General features: G+C 43.2%; 1 protein-coding gene across 10 annotated transcripts in view; it reads right to left on the bottom strand.

The window, feature by feature from the left end:
* BBX (BBX high mobility group box domain containing) overlaps window positions 1-18594 on the bottom strand; it is a 206886-nt gene that overhangs the window by 96194 nt on the left and 92098 nt on the right. Inside the window, exon 2 of one of the 10 annotated variants that reach the window (XM_038766020.1) lies at window positions 12069-12141. The exons of 8 other annotated variants lie outside the window; for them this stretch is intronic. The gene's annotated coding sequence lies outside the window, so the exon portion shown is untranslated. Of the gene's footprint in view, window positions 1-11887; window positions 12021-12068; window positions 12142-18594 lie in introns of those variants that run through there. One more of the 10 variants, XM_038766027.1, reaches the window with a different exon arrangement.

An 18594-nucleotide genomic window follows, 5' to 3' on the forward strand; every position in this document is an offset into this window, starting at 1 on the left:
GCAGAGCCGGGATTAGAACCCATCATCTCTGTCTCCCAAGCCCGGGCTCTTTCCACTAAACCACTCTGCTTCTCCAGCCACCCTGCTTCCGCCACTTGTCTGCTGTGGGACCTTGGATGTGTCACTTAACCTCTCTGTGCCTCAGTTACCTCATCCATGTCCAACCTTATTATCTTATATCAACCCCGGCAGTCAGGGGTTGATGTCTGACACACAATAAGCACTTAAATGCCATCTTAAAAAAAATAAAAACAATGCAACTTCTCTAAGGTCCTGGAATGAGTCGATGTCATTCCCTATGTCATTCCCTGTTCCCTATTCCCTATTGATTGATACTATTGACTGATCGATTGAAAAGGCAGAACCCTAAACCATCACCTGTTATCAACTGCACGTCGTAGTGGCCACGAGGAACCTGACCAGGTCCTCGCTGTGTGTCCCGGGCTCTGGGGTGCCTTGGGGAGGGGAAGGAAATCACTCAATGCCACTTCCCCCAAGTGGATCGGCACAAGTGTGCGGAAGAGGTGGTTAAGTCTGTGCCTGTGGAAGCCTTAACTAAAGCACGTTGGTCCATTATCTCGTCAAAGTCATTTCTTCTTCACATACACCACAACGGTATAGGCTTGGGGATAGAATCCAAAATACAGATTTCTGACAAAGTTAGCAGCGCTGTTGTTTTTGAGAGGACCTTACTACTTTGACTGAAGCCTCTCCTATGACAACTATCTTTAAAATGTCCAATCGGGGTTGCTATTAGAGTCCGAATGCAACCCCAACTGTTTTTTTATGAAATAAAATGTGTGCATGCCCTTAAGCAATGCTAGACCACAAATTTGATTGCCAAAGCAATGAGCAAAGGTATTTTGGGGTAAGAGGTCTCCTGAGCACGTAAAACAATCAATCAATGATATTTATTGAGTCCTTAATGTGTGCACAGCACTGTACTAAAGCACTTGGCAGAATACAACACAAGAGTTAGTAATAGTAATCACCATCATAATAATAGTGATAGTATTTGTTCACGCGACAGGCACTGTACTAAGCGCTAGGGTGGATACCGGCAAATCGAGTTGCACACAGTCCTTGTTTCATGTGGGGAGCACAGTTTCAATCCCCATTTTCCAGGTGAGGTAACTGAGGCACAGAAAAGTGAAGTGCCTTGCCCAAGGTCACCCAGCAGACAAAGGGGTGGGCCAGGATTAGAACCCATAACCTTCTGACTCACTGGCCCGTGATCTGCCCACTTCGCTGTGCTGCTTCATAGACATGTTCCCTGCCCACGAGGAGCCTACAGTCTACTATGAGCCCACTGTTGGGTAGGGACTGTCTCTATATGTTGCTATCCTGTACTTCCCAATCGCTCTGCACACAGTAAGTGCTCAATAAATACGATTGATTGATTAAAGGGGGAGATACACATAGGAGTTACATTACCAATCAGTAACAACTCTGTTTAGGTACCTGAAACACCAAGTGATCATCCCCATCAAACTTATGCCCAAATTCACAGACAAACACCTCTTTCCACATGCACTCCGTGTGCTTGCAAAAGTAGCTCAAACTCTTTGACCACTTCGGCGTTTCAAGATTCCCTTCCGGCTAGCCACATGTCTCATCCCCAAATCTTTAGTTTTGATCGCCCTTACCCGCTCCACAAATCCATTTTTCCCCAGAAGGTCAAAATGGTAATCCCACTATGAGATTCTGCGTTCCGCTCTTTGGTTTTAAAATATTCTTCTTCTAAGCATCAGGTTTGTTCCTGAAAGACACCCTTACAGTCCTTACTCTTCACAGAAAACGGTGCCTATTTGGAGCAAACGGGGACACTAAAGATGCTAAAACCAGCCTCGTTACTGAATATCTGTGTATTTTTCAGGTTGCATTTTACCGCTAACAGCTCAACAGGAAAGGTCTATCCTGCCCTCTAGTGACATGGTTTTGCACACCAAAAAGCCTTTTATTCCTTATGCAAACTGTTGGAAAATCGAAAATTAAAATGATTTGTGACCGACGCACTTTGGTGGCTAAAATTGCGAATCCATATTTTCGAGCGCTTTTCAAGGTCTGTCTTTTCCAAGAATATACAAAGCCAGCACAGGTCATAGGTCACATGAATGTCAATAAACCATCCGATCTGTACTTTCCAAGCGCTTAGTACAGTGCTCTGCACACAGTAAGCGCTCAATAAATACGATTGAATGAATGAATGAATTTAAACTGGGGATTTCTGACCTCTTCCATTCTATAGAATAATATGGGGGAGTGAATACAAGATAATCAGTCCAACATGGGGCTCACGGTCTATGGAATCAGTTAGTCAATCCATCAATGGCATTTGCTGAGCGCTTACTATGTGCAGGGCATTGTTAGAAGCACTTGGGAGAGTACAAGAGAAGCAGCGTGGCTCAGTGGAAAAGAGCCCGGGCTTTGGAGTCAGAGGTCATGGGTTCGAATCCCGACTCCGCCACATGTCTGCTGTGTGATCTTGGGCAAGTCACTTAACTTCTTTGGGCCTCCGTTCCCTCATCTGTAAAATGGGGATGAAGACTGTGAGCCCCACGTGGGACAACCTGATCACCTTGTATCCACCCCCAGCGCTTAGAACAGTGCTCTGCACATAGTAAGCGCTTAACAAATGCCATTATTATTATTATTATTACAAGAGAATTAGCAACTACGTTCCCTACCTATAATGAGCTTACAGTCTAGAGCGGGAGACGGACATCAACATGAACAAATAATTTATAATAAACAATTTCAAGATATGTACAGAAATGCCGTGGGGTTGGGGTGGGGTGAGGAGGAGAACAAACATTGAATTGTTTGAACTGAGCCACAGCCCAAGATCACACATCGGGCAGGTGGCAGGGCCAGGATCAGAACCCAGGTCCTCGGACTCCCAGCCCGGTGCTCTTTCCACTAGGCCACGCTGCTTTTTTAAGATCATTTAATCCTGGGATCTTTTCCATTCTGAGGCCCGCGTGCGAATTGCTTTCGCTTTACGGCATGAACTGGCAGTCAAGAAGCTTGCAATCTGTGTACTTCCTAGCATTCCCCACCCACACACCACACAACACCACACGCGTGCCATACGTGGATTTCCTTCTGCTTCGCTGCTTTCCTTTCTGGTGCCCGACACAACCCGTGAGGCGTCCCTGAAGGTCTCATCGGAGACCCTCTTGGCCAGTACCGGTTTCTGCTCGTGATTCTGAAATTCTTGCCCAGCGTCGGAAGGGTGCTTGGTGGCACTTTGTGGGCACCGTTTCCACGAACACAAGGGCCACCAGACGCGACTCCCTCAAAGCCTCCCGGAAACAGCCCTGGCAGATGGAGAATGGCTCTGTTCTTGACAGGATTTCTAGGAAGGGGAGTTTTCCCAAGATGCTTCCGCTCCCTGTTTCTAACACTTTGCGATTATCCCGGGGAGGGATTTCTTCCCGGCAGCCTGGGCAGAGTTAAGAATTCCGCGGAAGGACCAGGATAGGCAAAATTCCACCCAGGGTGGCTATGTCGTGAGCAACTCTCTCCAGCCAGAGTAAAGTCTACATATATCATCAAAAGCTCATGAGGATATAGTTTTATCAGGTTGGCCAGCAGATTCTAAGTGTTGTAAAAAAGCGCGCCAGCAAGATGAAGACGTTATAGAGCGTTACCACTTTCTGCTTTAATGTTAATTTCTTAACCACTTACTATGTGCCAAGGCGCTGTACTAAGCGCTAAGGTAGAAATGAGCTAATCAGGTTGGACCCAGTCCCTGTCCCACATGGGACTCACAGTTTACATCCCCAGTTTACAGATGGCCGGTGCCCATGGAGCCAGGACCAAGACACAGTTTAGGTACCCACAGGAAAGTTTTGGGGTGTGTGTAGGGACCCCCATCATAGTATCTGCAGCTTTGTCCTCTTCCACTCTAAGTGGCTTCAAAACCACTTCACTGTACTCAATGTACCTTGATCTCGTCTATCTCATCACCAACCCCTTGCCCACATCCTCCCTCTGGCCTGAAACTCCATCCCCCTTTGTATCTTGACATATCACCACTTTCCCCTCCTAAAATCACATCTCCTCCAAGAGGTCTTCACCAACTAAGCCCTCATAATAATAATAATAATAATAATCATAATAATAATAATGGCATTTATTAAGCACTTACTATGTGCAAAGCACTGTTTTAAGCGCTGGGGAGGGTACAAGGTAACCAGGTTGTCCCAGAGGGGGCTCACAGTCTTAATCCCCATTTTACAGATGAGGTAACTGAGGCACAGAGAAGGTAAGTGACTTGTCCAAAGTCACACACCTGACAATTGGCAGACGGAATTTGAACCCATGACCTCTGACTCCAAATCCCATGCTCTTTTACATTGAGCCATGCTGCTTCTCATCTCCCCTAATAATAATAATAATAACTGTGGCATTTCTTAAGTGCTTACTATGTGCCAGGCACTGTACTAAGCACTGGGGTGGATACAAGCAAATCAGATTGGATACAGTTCCTGACCCACATGGGGCTCACCATCTCAATCCCCATTTTACAGATGAGGTAACTGAGGCACAGACATAGATCCTCAGCCCCACAGCACTTCCGTGCATATCCGCAATTTGTTTTTTCCATGTCTGTCTCCACTTCTAGACTGTAAGCTCCATGTGGGCAGGGAACGTGTCTACCAATTCTGTTGGACTGCACTCTCCCAAGAGCTTAGGACAGTGCTCAGCACACAGTAATGCTCCATAAATACCACTAACTGATTGTACTCTTCCGAGCACTTAGTACAGTGCTCTGCACAAAGTGCTCAGTAAACACCAATGACTGATTGACTGATTGATTGGGCGCAGAATAGGTGGACAATCATTCTTGTAGTGTCCCTGGCAAGGCACCATCTTCCCTCTACACTGTAAACTCATTATAAGCAGGGAACATGTCTACCTATACTGTTGGATTGTACTCTGCCAAGAGCTTAGAATAGTGCTGAGCGTAGAACAGACATGGACCCTGTCAACGTGATTAGCTTGTACCTACCCAAGTGCTTATTACTATGCCTGGCACACAGTAAAGCGCTTAACCACCAATTTTTTTTTAAAAAAAGGTCACAGCAGTCACATGGCAGAGCCAGGATTAGAACCCAGCTCCTCTGACTCCCCAATCGTATTGAGTGTTTACTGTGTGCACAACACTGTACTAAATCCTGGGGAGAGTAAAATATAACAATATAAGAGATGCATTCCCTGCCCACAGGAGCTTATTGTCCAGAGGGGGAGAAAGACATTGATATAAATAAATGAATTACAGATATAAGTGCCCTGGGGCAGGGTCGGGCGGGGTGTGAATAAAGGGAGCAAGTCAGGGTGACGCAGAAGGGAGTGAAGAGGTAAAGATGGCTTAGTCAAGGAAGACCTCTTGGATTTCCCAAAGTCATACAGCGAGACTTGTCAGAGTGGGGATTAAAACTCAGGTTTCCAACTTCAAGCCCATGCTCTTTCCACTACACCATGCGGCTTCTCAAATGATCCCCATCTTCATAGAAGAGGAAACTGAGGCACCAAGAATAATTTATGATAATTATGGTATTTGTTAAGTGCTTACTATGTGGCAAGCACTGTTCTAAGCACTGGGGTTTCAGTTTGGTCACAACTCCTGTCCCGCATGGAGCTCAAAGTCTAGGTAGGAGGGGGTGGTATTTAATCCTCATTTTACAGATGAGGAAGTTGAGGAACAGAGAACTTAAATGACTTGACCAAGATAACAAAGTAACCATATGATTAGATCCAATCCTCTGACCCCCAGATCTGGCTCTTTCTACTAGCCTGTGTGACTTCTGAAAAGGAAGACGCAGTTATCATCATCAATGGTCTTTTCTGAGTGCTTTCTATGTGCAGAGCACTGCACTTAAGTGCTTGGGAGAGTACAGAGTTGGTAGACACATTCTCTGCCCATGACAAGCTTACAGTCTTATAGTTTACAGTCTTCTGACATTAAAATAAAAAAAAAACTAGAATATATACTTTATAATAAATGTAAGTGCTGTGAAGGCAGCAAGATCCTGGAAGAACTGGCAGAGTCCTCCCTTATGAACACCAACCTGCAAAAATTCACCAGGGGCTTTTTTCACTGGGATCCTGACCCCAAAGAGGAGGAAGTCCTCGGTCACAGGGAAATTCCTCCGAAGAGGTGGTGGCCAAAGCCAAAGACAATTCTTTCCCTCAGGCTTCTTCCTTCTCTCTAGCTCCCACAAGCATCTTCCTATGAATTCACCCATTCGTCTCCTCTAAACGAAGCTTTCTCCCTTGGGAAATGTCAGCTCTAGCCAGTCGGCTCGTTGTGGGCAGGGGAAGTATCTACCAACTCAGTGAGCCCACTATTGGGTAGGGACTGTCTCTATATGTTGCCAACTTGTACTTCCCAAGCGCTTAGTACAGTGCTCTGCACACAGTAAGCGCTCAATAAATATGATTGAATGATTGATTGATATTGTACTCTCCCAAGTGCTCTGTACGGTGCTTGGCATACAGTAAGCACCGAGTAAATACCATTAACTTGATTGATTCTGCTTTAAAAGCCAGTAGACACAGTAAACAGTTAACAAATACCACAATTATTATTATTATTATTATTATTGAGATATAGTGCATAGCATGGCATTACAGGAACAAAGTGTGCAGGCTGGGTTGGCTGTAACCAGGAGAGCAGTGGAGGGGACAATGTGATTGAGTGCATTAAAGCCAATGGTAGGAAGTTTCTGTTTGAAGCAGAAGTCCGCTGTGGGCAGGAACTGTCTCTATTGCTGAATTGTACTTTCCAAGTGCTTAGTAAAGTGCTCTGCACCCTGTAAGTACTCAATAAATACAACTGAATGAATGAATGGGCAACCCCTGGAGGTCCTTGGGGAGTGGGTTGATGTGGAACGAATTAAAGGACTGGAGTGCGGAGAGCCAGGATGCAGGAAGGTAAGCAAGGAGGATGAGGCAGATGAGGATGAGCAGGAAATAATGAGTGCCTGGATCAGGATGGGAGCAGTTTGGATGGAGAGGAATGCGGATGTTAGTGAAGTCATGAAGGTCGAACCATGGGATTTAGGGAAACTGAATAAGGGGGTTGAATGCTCTTGCTGCTTCTCTGGGGATGACTACCACAGATAGTATTTATTTTTACTCTAATCTGAGTAGGTATTCAATGACAGCCAGTGTCTTTCTCACCGAGCAGTGGGCCTGGGAATCAGAGGACCTGAGTTCTAATCCCGGCTCTGCCACTTGTCTGCCGTGTGATCTCGGAAAGTCACTTCACTTCTCTGGGCCTCTCAGTTCCCTATCTGCAAAATGGGGGTTCAATAGCTGCTCTCCCTCCTACTAACTCTGTGAACCTCACATGGGAGCTGATGATCCTGTATCTACCCCAGGACTTAGTTCAGTGCTTAATCAATCAATCAATCGTATTTATTGAGCGCTTACTTTGTGCAGAGCACTGTACTAAGCGCTTGGGAAGTACAAGCTGGCAACATATAGAGACAGTCCCTACCCAACAGTGGGCTCACAGTCTAGAAGGGGGAGACAGAGAACAAAACCAAACATACTAACAAAATAAAATAAATAGAATAGATATGTACAAGTAAAATAAATAAATAGAGTAATAAATATGTACAAACATATATACATATATACAGGTGCTGTGGGGAAGGGAAGGAGGTAAGATGGGGGGGATGGAGAGGGGGACGAGGGGATTAACTAATTATTAGTTAATTGCTTAACTAATTCCACAGTTATTATTATCATTACTATTAATCCAACAGCCACCATTTGCATTTACTATTAATAATAATAATGATTATGGTATTTGTTAAGTGCTTACTATGTGCCAAGCACTGTTCTAAGTGCTGGGGTAGATACAGGGTAATCAGATTATCCCACGTGGGGCTCAAAGTCTTAATCCCCATTTTACAGATGAGGTAACCGAGGCACAGAGAAGTTAAGTGACTTGCCCAAAGTCACACAACTGACAAGTGGCGGGGCCAGAATTAGAACTCACAACTCTGACTTCCAAGTCTGTGCTCTTTCCACTAAGTCATGCTTCTTATCCTTTTGGGTATAGGTACACCCCAGATTACAGCCACAACACATTCAACCCAAAGAACCAGCTATTTTGGGTTGTGAGACTTTTACCTCAGACTGCGGTCACTCTTTGGTGTGTGATACTAGGGGTTATAGCAGCGAAGAAGTAGCATAGCCTAATGGAAAGAGCACGGGAAACACAAGACCTGGGTTCTAATCCTGCCTCTGCCACGTAACTGCCGTGTGACCTCGGGCGGGTCACTTAATTCCTCTGTGCCTCAGTTCTCTCATTTGCACAATGGGGATTCAATACTTTTTCTCCCTCCTACTTAGACTGTGAGTTCCATGTAGAACCTGATTATCTTGGCTCTACCCCAGTGTTTAGTACAGTGTTGGGCACATAGAAAGCGCTTAAATACCATAATCATTATCATTACAAAGCTGTTATTGTTGATATCACAACAATCCAATGCAGCTTTACAAGACACCAGACCAGAAAAATAAGTGATGGTCACCAACAGCTAGGGGTTTGGAGATTGAACAGTCTGGCATCAATTTTAAAGAACGCAGCTGAATTTATACAAATGGCAGCAAGAGATGGAGGGGAGTTCAAAAGTGTGAAGAGGTATTCAGAGAGAGTTGGCCTGCTTACAAGCTACTGTGTGTAGACAATAAGAAGGCTGTTTCAAACTAAATTGGACAAATTAGTCATTAAAGTTGAAAACCACCACCGCAGTCAGCAAAACCAGCTTGCATTTCTGGAGCCTCAAAGATTCATAATCACACTACAGCTCATTTGGTTACTGTTGTCAAGTTATCCTTCAACTTACCTTAGAGGTTAAACAATAGGGTAGTGGTATTTATCATTACTGTCTAAAACATGTAGAGCAATTTCAGATTGTTTTTCTGGAGTTTCTGGAACAAGTCCCAATTTATAATATATAAACATCTGAGTGAAAATGTGCCCTAATATACAACCATCCATAATTCAGCCATATATTCCCCCCATATCCATAATTTACTATGCGCCAGGCCCTAGGAGAGATACCACGTAATCAGGTTGGACACAGTTCCTGTCCCACATGAGGCGCATGGTTTAAGTTGGAGGGAGGAGGATTTAATCCTTACCTTTTTTTTAAACAGTTGAGGTAGTTGAGGCACAGAGAAGTTAAGTAACTTGCTCAAAGTCGCACAGCAGACAAGTGGCGGAGACAGGATTAGAACCCATGCCCTCTGACTCCAGGCCTGGGCTCTCTCCACTAGGGTATGGTACTTCCCTTACAAAACAGCTCTTTCCTTCAGTCACTGACTAATTTCAATTGATTATTCAATTTTATACATGGCTCACTGGGAGGCTGAATAATTCTGAATTAGGTTTTTTTTTTCATTTTAAATAATCCACATAGCAACTGATCAACTCTGATGAAACGTATGAATTCTTATGTTCTCCAACCGTCATCAATCCACCTCTTTAGGACAGGGCTTCCATGATTTAAATAATGATGCTGATGCTGATAATTATAATAATGACTAGTGCAGCCAACAACAATAATACTATTAAAGCTTAGGATTTAGAGTGGAGAAAAATTCTTCCTGATATTGTAGGCCTCAGTTCAAACCAAGTAGGACATGTGGAGTCTTGTAGGAATGGGTTTTATTTGTTACTCTTTGCTTTTTTATGATTGGTCAACTTTTTTTAAGTGGCCCACCATCAGGTAATGTCAGTCAATCGTATTTATTGAGCGCTTACTGTGTGCAGAGCACTGTACTAAGCACTTGGGACAACATAATATAACATAATAGATTCCCTGCCCACAACCAGCTTACAGTCTAGAGCGGGTGATAGGACATGGATAGGATCGATCAGTGTTATTTCCTCCCCTTCCTGGCATTTCAATGGAATCTGGGAGAAATCTGCTCTGGACTCTAACCCTCTACATTTCCACAATCTAGTGGATAGATCGTGGGCCTGGGGGTCAGAAGACCTGGATTCTAGTCCCAATTCCACAACTTGTTGGCTTTGTGACTTTGGGCAAGTCACTTTGATTCTCTGGGCCTCAGTTACCACACCTGTCAAATGGGGATTAAGACTGTGAACCCCATGTGGAACAGGGACTGTGACCAACTTGATTATCTTGTATGTAACCTGGGGCTTAGAACAGTGCTTGACATGTAGAAAGGCTTAACAAATGCCATTATTATTATGTTGCTGACTTGTACTTCCCAAGCGCTTAGTACAGTGCTCTGCACACAGTAAGCGCTCAATAAATACGATTGAATGAATGAATAATACGACCTGTGTCCAACCTCATTAGCTTCTATCTATCTCAGTGCTTAGTACAGTCTCTGGCATATAGTAAGCACTTAAATACCATGGAAAACAAACAAAATAAAACTCTTTAGCAAACAATTTAACTGGTCACATATTCAAATAGGTCCTTTTCAGTTCACAGCATAACTACAACTATCAATATCACTTGTTGAACAATCAGAAAATGGATATGCAGACATTTCTCTCTCTCCTCCCCCCACCCCCCACTGCTCCTGACAGGGTTATTTCTCAATTAGATCCCAACAACCACTTACTCATTCACCACTTTCCTCATTCACTCATCATGGGTTTATGGCCTATTTAAAATTAATCAGTAATTTGATTTTTCTCCCCGTCCCAAAACAATTGCAATGGTCTGCTCCACTGACTGTTATTGTACCTGCTATTGCAGGGGAACTGGGTTTACGTTTCCAATGTAATCTTTTAGCAACCTCTAATCTATTCAAGATTATGTTTGTGTAGTGTAACTCATATTCACATTCATGATATCGATCAATTCTCGATCTGTTTACGTCTTCAATATCATCCGTGACTCAAAGATCATCCCAGCACCATTCACTTTACACTGATTGGAAGATTTCTCCGTGAGACATTTTTAGTTCCATTAACCCTCGTGAAAAGCTCTTTTTTCAGTACAGTTCCATTTATATAATAAGCTTTTTCTTTTAAAGCCAAAAATTCCAGATGAACCGAATACACTCCCATATGAAACTACAGAAACACAGCATCCTTGAGGGCCTGGGCTTTACATTAACATGGGACCTAAGTAACATCCTCTCCACCTTCAAAGCATTACTAAGGTCACACCTCCTCCAAGAGGCCTTCCCCGATTAAGCCCTCTTGTCCCCCGGCTCGCTTTCCCTTCTGCGTCACCTATGCACTTCAATCCGTTACCTTTGGACACTTGATATTCTTCCCACCCCCAACCCTACAGCACTTATAGACATATCTTTAAATTACATATTGCAAACAACATTCATATTAATGTCCGTCTTCCCCTCTAGACTTTAAACTCATTACGGGCAGGAAATGTTTCTGCTAATTCTCTTGACTTGTATTCTCCCACGCACTCAGTACAGTGCTCTGCACATAGTAAGTACTCAATAAATATGACTGATTGATTGATTTCCTGAAGGGCATATGACTGAAACCTTAACTCTATCCTGGCCCACTGAATGGGAGTTTATTTCATTTGATATATTTTAAATTTGATACCTAAATCTTTAGCAGCATTCATCTCCTCCCCATTACTGCATTAAAGGACGATGAGCAAAATCCCCCACGATTCTTTAATACTCATTCACTACACTATATTACAGCTGTTATCACGGAATTTGTTTTTCTCCAAGTGGATTCATTAAATAACAAATGAGTCTCCTCCTTCTACTCCCCTCAGTACCCAACTGGGTACTGAGCCACTTGGGTAAATTGACTATTGGGTGTGGAAATACATCCCTATTCTCTTGGAGCATTTCATAAAAGAGCCCATCATTTAAAAGGGAAAGTATGACTTACGTGACGATGCAGATTAAAAGGAAAACTCGGCAAAATCACCACTTCCAAAGGAAACAAAACCCACACCACAATCTCGATATGGAGGCTGAGGAGTTGGCGGGGAAAGGGAGAGCAATTTCTATATTTCACTGTTTCACAACCTCTAAGCCCTTAAGTAAGATGCCTTCAGAGCTGACCTTACCAGGTAAGTCAGGACATTCCATTGTGAGTCAATGGAACATCAAAACTTCCAGCTTCTGTGACGTGGCAGGATTCTGTGAAAGACCCATAGTAAAGTGATTAAAAGGCTGAGCCATGAAGGCTTTTCAAACAACTCAAATTGCCCTTAGCACAGTGATCCCCCACCAAAAAAACCATGCAGAACATTCGAAAACAAGGGGCCCAATCAATCAGTCCTTTGATTGTACCATTAACCGACTGCACTGTACTAAGCACTGGGGAGAGTACCAAAGTCCATCCACTGACTCATCCCTCAGCCCTATAGCATTTATATACATATCTGTAATTTATTTATTTATATTAATGTAACCACCCCAGCGCTTTGTACAGTGCCTGGCACAAAAAGCACTTAATAAATACCATTATTATTATTATTATTATCATCAATTTCTATCTCCCTCTCTAGACTGTAAGCTCGTTGTGGGAGGAGAATGTGTCTGTTTATTGTTGTAGGGTACTTCCCATGCACTTAGTACAGTGCTCTGCACATAGTAAGCACTCAATGTATATGACAGAATGACTGACAGGCCGCTTGGTCATTCTCCAGACCAATTATCCAAGACTTTTAAGGTGACCCTGCTTGAATGAAAGTTACTCAGAGGTAAGGATCGTATTTATCAACTGTACTGTACTCTCTCAAATGCTAACTACAGTCTTGGCACACAGTAACTACCTGCTAAATACCATCAATTTGCTTCCACAATATATGAACATGGAGTAAGATGATCCAGTGGGGATTTTGAGATTTGGGTTACATCTCTAAGCTCATTGTGGGAAGGGAATGTGGCTGTTTATTGTTGTACTGCACTCTCCCAAGTGCTTAGTATGGTCCTTTGCACACAGTAAGTGCTCAATAAATATGAAGGAATGAATCATTGGGGGGCGGACAAGACCAGGAATATGCACTTCTTGGAAAGTCAGAGGTGGAATGATAAAGGACTTAAATGTTCAATTATTTGGAGGCTGGGGTCAGCCTGACTGGGAAAACTGTGATCCCAGAGGCAGATATTTCCCAGTTTATCGACACAGAGGGAAGCAGGGCTGCTCAACCAAAGATGACACCTATGAAGAGAAAAGGTGAAAAATACTGCGTTGGTCCTCAGAAGTCAAAAAGAAAATGGGGTGAAGTGGGTGAATGAAGGCCGTCATGGGGTTTCATTCAATTAAATGAGAATTCAAATCTTTAGATGGCTTCAACCCTGCACAAACACCCCCTAGTCTCTCCTCTTGCACCTTCTGAACTTAATCTTTTCAGTTTTCTCCAAAGGAAGCATTCATTTGCTTCCACAAGTCTACAAATACTAAACAATAATACTCCCACCCAGAAAAGATGCAGAAATCCATTTTCTCCCCACAGCAGATTACACAGATGTTTTTCTTGACAATACCGAGAGTACATCGTAGGCTCAAAATCGGGTGTCATTCGCTGGTTTACGGCTGGACCGTTTCTGAAAGTTATTTTCTGGGCTTTTTGAAAATTTCTTTCCTAATCTGATTCCAGCACGAACGTGGAAACTGCTCTTATGCATTAAACATCAAAATTTGTAACCACTCATATGAGTAATTCCATCCTGAATCAGACAATTCAGTTGACACTAGCGTCATTAATGAAGAGAGAAATTGCTGGAAAAGTGAATAAATAAAGGATTTACTCAGTGATGCGAGACCCTGCACAAGATACCATTCATTCATCTGTATCACTGGATGCAAAGACATCTGTGAGGCACGCATATAAATATTTTCTCAATTAAACCTATTTATTTTCATCTGATTATCCTCCCAAAGCATCAACCCTTCTTAATTACATTTCAACAGCTCACCATTAAATCTAACAGACCCATGAAAAAGGAGATACGGTCTATCTTTAATGATTTTTCCAACAAAAACAGACCCAAATACCTTGAGAGTCCACAGATGTTATGACAGATGGACTTTCTAAACCCCATTCCTTGACAATTTTACCAGTTATTATTATTATTGTTGTTGTTATTATTATGGTACCTGTTAAGCACTTACTATGTGTCCAACACCATTCATTCATTCAGTCATACTTACTGAGTGCTAACTGTGTGCAGAGCACTGTACTAAGCACTTGGGAAGTACAAATCGGCAACATATAGAGATGGTCCCTACCTAACAATGGGCTTGCAGTCAAGAAGGGGGAGACAGACAACAAAACAAAACAAGTAGACAGGTGTCAATACCATCAGAATAAATATAATTATATATATAATAATAAGATATTAATAATATATATATATATATATATACTGTTCTAAGTGCTGGGACAGGTAAGAGTTAATCAGGTCAGACATAGTCCCTGTCCCACATGGAGCTTACATTCCTCGCAAACTTGGGCTGGGGAAGCTAGGGCCAAAGGCATCTTTCAAGTTCAGGGGAATTCCGGATTTCTGAAACCCACTTGCCACCAGGCCAAAATTTTTAGGCTGCCTGTGTAGCTCTTTACATGAACAGGCCAGCTCTCTGTACGTTCCCAGTCTCCCCACTTTCAATGCTATATTAAAATCCCCCCTCCTCCAAGAAGCCTGCCCATTTCCCCTACTCCCTCTCCCTTCTGTGGCACCCTTGCACTCAGATTCATACCATTTAAACAACTGATATTCACCCTACCCTCAGTCCCATGGGACTTATGCATATAAGTGCTTAGTACAGTGCTCTGAACTCAGTAAGCGCTCAATAAACACGACTGAATGAATATTCACAGTTCATGTCAAAGTCTGTTTGCCCCTCTAGACTGCAAGCTTCTTGAGAGCAAGGGAATGTTTCTACCAACTCTGTTGTCTTGCGCTCTCCCAAGCGCTTGGGACAGTGCTCTGCACTCAGGAAGCGTGCTATGAGGCCTTGGGCAAGTCACTCACTTCTCTGGGCCTCAGTTATCTGTCAGTCATTAGGAGGAGAAGCTAAGTTTGTAAGTGTGATGTCTGGTCGTGAAAATGGATCGTCTCAAAAACGTGTTCACTGGTTAAACCAAACGGTAATCAAACGGCCAAACTGGGATGAATAAAATCGAAGCCACTACCAGAACTCAGAGGGAGAGTTTCTCCTTAAGCTGTCTGGTCCTTCTGGGTCTTCAGGAAATTCCCTGCTTTAAAAGAGTGCTTCATAATTAGTTTCTTAGGTGTTGACAAGAAAGAAAATGGAAAATACGGTCCATCATCTCTGATTCGGCTCTTTAGAATCTGGGATACTTCGTGTTCTCTACAGCTTTAGTAGAGGTTGAATTTAACCACCTAGAGGGAAAGGAGTCATTGGATCGTATCTAATGATCGCTTACTATGTGCAGAGCACTGTACTAAGCGCTTGGGAGAGTACAATATTAGAATAAACACACAAATGCACTGCCCACAGTGAGAGACAGATATTAATATAAATAATTTACCTCGTTTGGTAAAATGGGGATTAAGCTTGGGAGCCCCATGTGGGCCATGGAAACAGTTTAACCTGATTAGCTTGACCTGGGGTGCCTGGAATATGGACCATACGAGGGAATGTCTCCACTAATTCAGTTGTACTGTGCTCTCCCAAGCACTTAAAACAGTTCTCTGCACATAACAAGCACTTAATAAATATGACCGATTGAGTGATTGCCAAATACCATTGAGAAAAAAAAAAAAACACTGCTTGAGACAGTGAAAGCATTAAGGAGCCCCCATAATTTGGGAGGGGGGTGTAAAACAAAGTCCTCAAACACTATTCTATTGGACAGCAAGGCAACTGGTGTCCTTCTATCAGCCAGCCTCGTGAGAAAAGAAATAAGGAATCCCAGAATTCAGAACCACTGTGGGGGCAAGGGTTCAGGTCTCTCTAGAAGAGCTCTCTTAATCAATCAATGGTTTTATTGAGCACTTACTGTGTGCAGAGCACTGAACTAAGCACTTGGGAAAGTACAACAGAGTTGTAGACATGCACTGCCAACAATGAGCATACAGTCTAGATGGCTGTATTGCTTTATGCCGGCCAATGAACTGATTTTAGACTGGAGTCTAGTCCTCTAGACTGTAAGTTTGTTGTGGGTAGGGAATCTGTCTTTTATATTGCATCACCTTGTATCCCCCCAGCACTTAGAACAGTGCCTCGCACATAGTAAGCGCTTAACAAATACCAATATTATTATTATTATTCATTATCATCATAATATTCATTATGATTATAGAGATAATCAGGACCCACATGGGGCTCACAGTCTCAGTAGGAGGGGCAAGAGGTATTTTGTAGATGGGGGAACTGAGGCACGGAGCAGTTCAAGGACTTTCCCAAGGTCACACCGAAAACAAGTGGCAGAGGCAGGATTAGAACCCATGTCCTCTGACACCCAGTTCCTGGCTCTATCCACTAGGCACTGATGCTTTTCAATTCCAACTCCATTAGTGATTCCAATACTTCTAGGGAATGGTGGCATCTGTCAATGCACACTGCCAAATCTGGATATTGGGAAGGGGCCATTTATATTTCATTGGTGTTCACTGTGGGCAGGGAACTTGTCTGCCTTCTCCATTACAATGCACTTGGATCTGTGTCCTTCAGGCACACAGTATTCACCCCACTCTCAGCCCTTCAGCACTTATACACATCTCTGTAATTTATTTATTTATACTAATGTACGTCTCCACCTCTCCCCTCTCAGGGTTTTACCTGGAAAGTTTCCAGTACTCTACCAGTCTCAGCTATGGGAGGGAGAGTCAAGTAGAGACATACCCTTCCATTTCAAGCTTTGGCCAAAACTCACCCATGCTGGGCAGCAGCAGTGTGAGAGAGAGTCAAGGGTGGAAACTCTAGTTTACTGCGCTGAAGGACTCAATGGTAAACCACTTCTGGATTTTTAGTAAGAAAACTCTACGGATCCACTACCAGAACTATTGCAGATGGAGAGTGGGGCATTTTGGGAGAGATGTGCCCATGGTGTCATTCATTCATTCAATCGTATTTATTGAGCACTTACTCTGTGCAGAGCACTGTACTAAGCGCTTGGGAAGTACAAGTTGACAACATACAAAGACGGTCCCTACCCCTTCACAGTCTAGAAGGGGGAGACAGACAACAAAACAAAACATGTGGACAGGTGTCAAGTCATCAGAATAAACTAAAGCTAGATGCACATCATTAACAAAATAAATAGAATAGTAAATATGTACAAGTAAAATAGAGTAATAAATCTGTACAAACATATATACAGGTGTTGTGGGGAGGGGAAGGAGGTAGGGCGGGGGGATGGGGAGGGGGAGAGGAAAAGGGGGGCTCAGTCTGGGAAGGCCTCCTGGAGGAGGTGAGCACTCTTGGGAAAGAGCAATACAACTATAAACAGTGATAATCCCTGCTCACAACAGCTCAGTCTCCCAAGAGTTATGTACAGCACTCTACACACAGTAAAACTTCAATAAATACGATTGACTGACCCCTCACAGGAGTTTAGTATATAGTGCACTGCACACACTAAGCATTCAACAGATATTGATTGTCCCCTCCCAAGCACTTAGTACAGTGCTCTGCATACAGTAAGCACTACTACTGGTGTGACACAGGGGCCAATCAACTTTAACTTCTTTACGTTGTGGCCTCCAAAAGCCTCTAATCTGGTGACTGTACCAGAGAAGGTACCTAATAACAATAATAATAATTGTGGTATTTGTTAAGCACTTACTATGTGCCAAACACTGTTGTAACGCTGGGGTAGATACAAGGTAATCAGGTTGGACACAGTACTGCAGCCACAGTACTACAGGGCTACAATTCCTTCTGACTTTAACCTAACTGAAAAATGGGTGCTACAGAAATGAAATTCCGGGATAGAGGTAGTTGCCTCATTTAAGCCAAGCAGTCATTCATATTTACTGAGCGTTTCCTGTGTCCACAGAACAGTTCTATGCGCTTGGGGGAGTACAATACAACAGAGTGGGTAGACACGTTCTCTGCCCGTAACGAGCTCACAGTCTAAAGGGGGAGACAATCAATCAATCGTATTTGATTGCAGAGCACTGTACTAAGCACTTGGGAAGTACAAGTTGGCAACGTATAGAGACAGTCCCTACCCAACAGTGGGCTCACAGTCTAAAAGGGGGAGACGGAGAACAAAACCAAACATACTAACAAAATAAAATAAATAGAATAGATATGTACAAGTAAAATAAATAGAGTAATAAATATGTACAAACATATATACATATATACATACAGAAATTAATGTAAATAAATAAACTACTGACAGGTAGGTAAGTGCTCTGAGGCTGAGAGAGGGGTGAGTAAGGGGAGCAAATCAGGGTGACAGAGAAGGGAGTGGGAAAAGAGGAAATGAGGGCTTAGTCGGGGGAGAGGTGCCTTCAATAAAGGCTTTGAGGGTGTCAGAAGGTGAGAAGATGAGTCAGAAGGACTTGAGTTCTAATCCTGGCTCCGGCACATGTCTCCTGTGTGACCTTGAGCAAGTCACTTCATTTCTCTGGGCCCCAGTTACCTCGTCTGTAAAATGGGGATAA

The sequence above is a fragment of the Tachyglossus aculeatus genome, chromosome 24 (genome assembly GCF_015852505.1).
Source record: "Tachyglossus aculeatus isolate mTacAcu1 chromosome 24, mTacAcu1.pri, whole genome shotgun sequence".
NCBI classification, from domain to species: domain Eukaryota; kingdom Metazoa; phylum Chordata; class Mammalia; order Monotremata; family Tachyglossidae; genus Tachyglossus; species Tachyglossus aculeatus.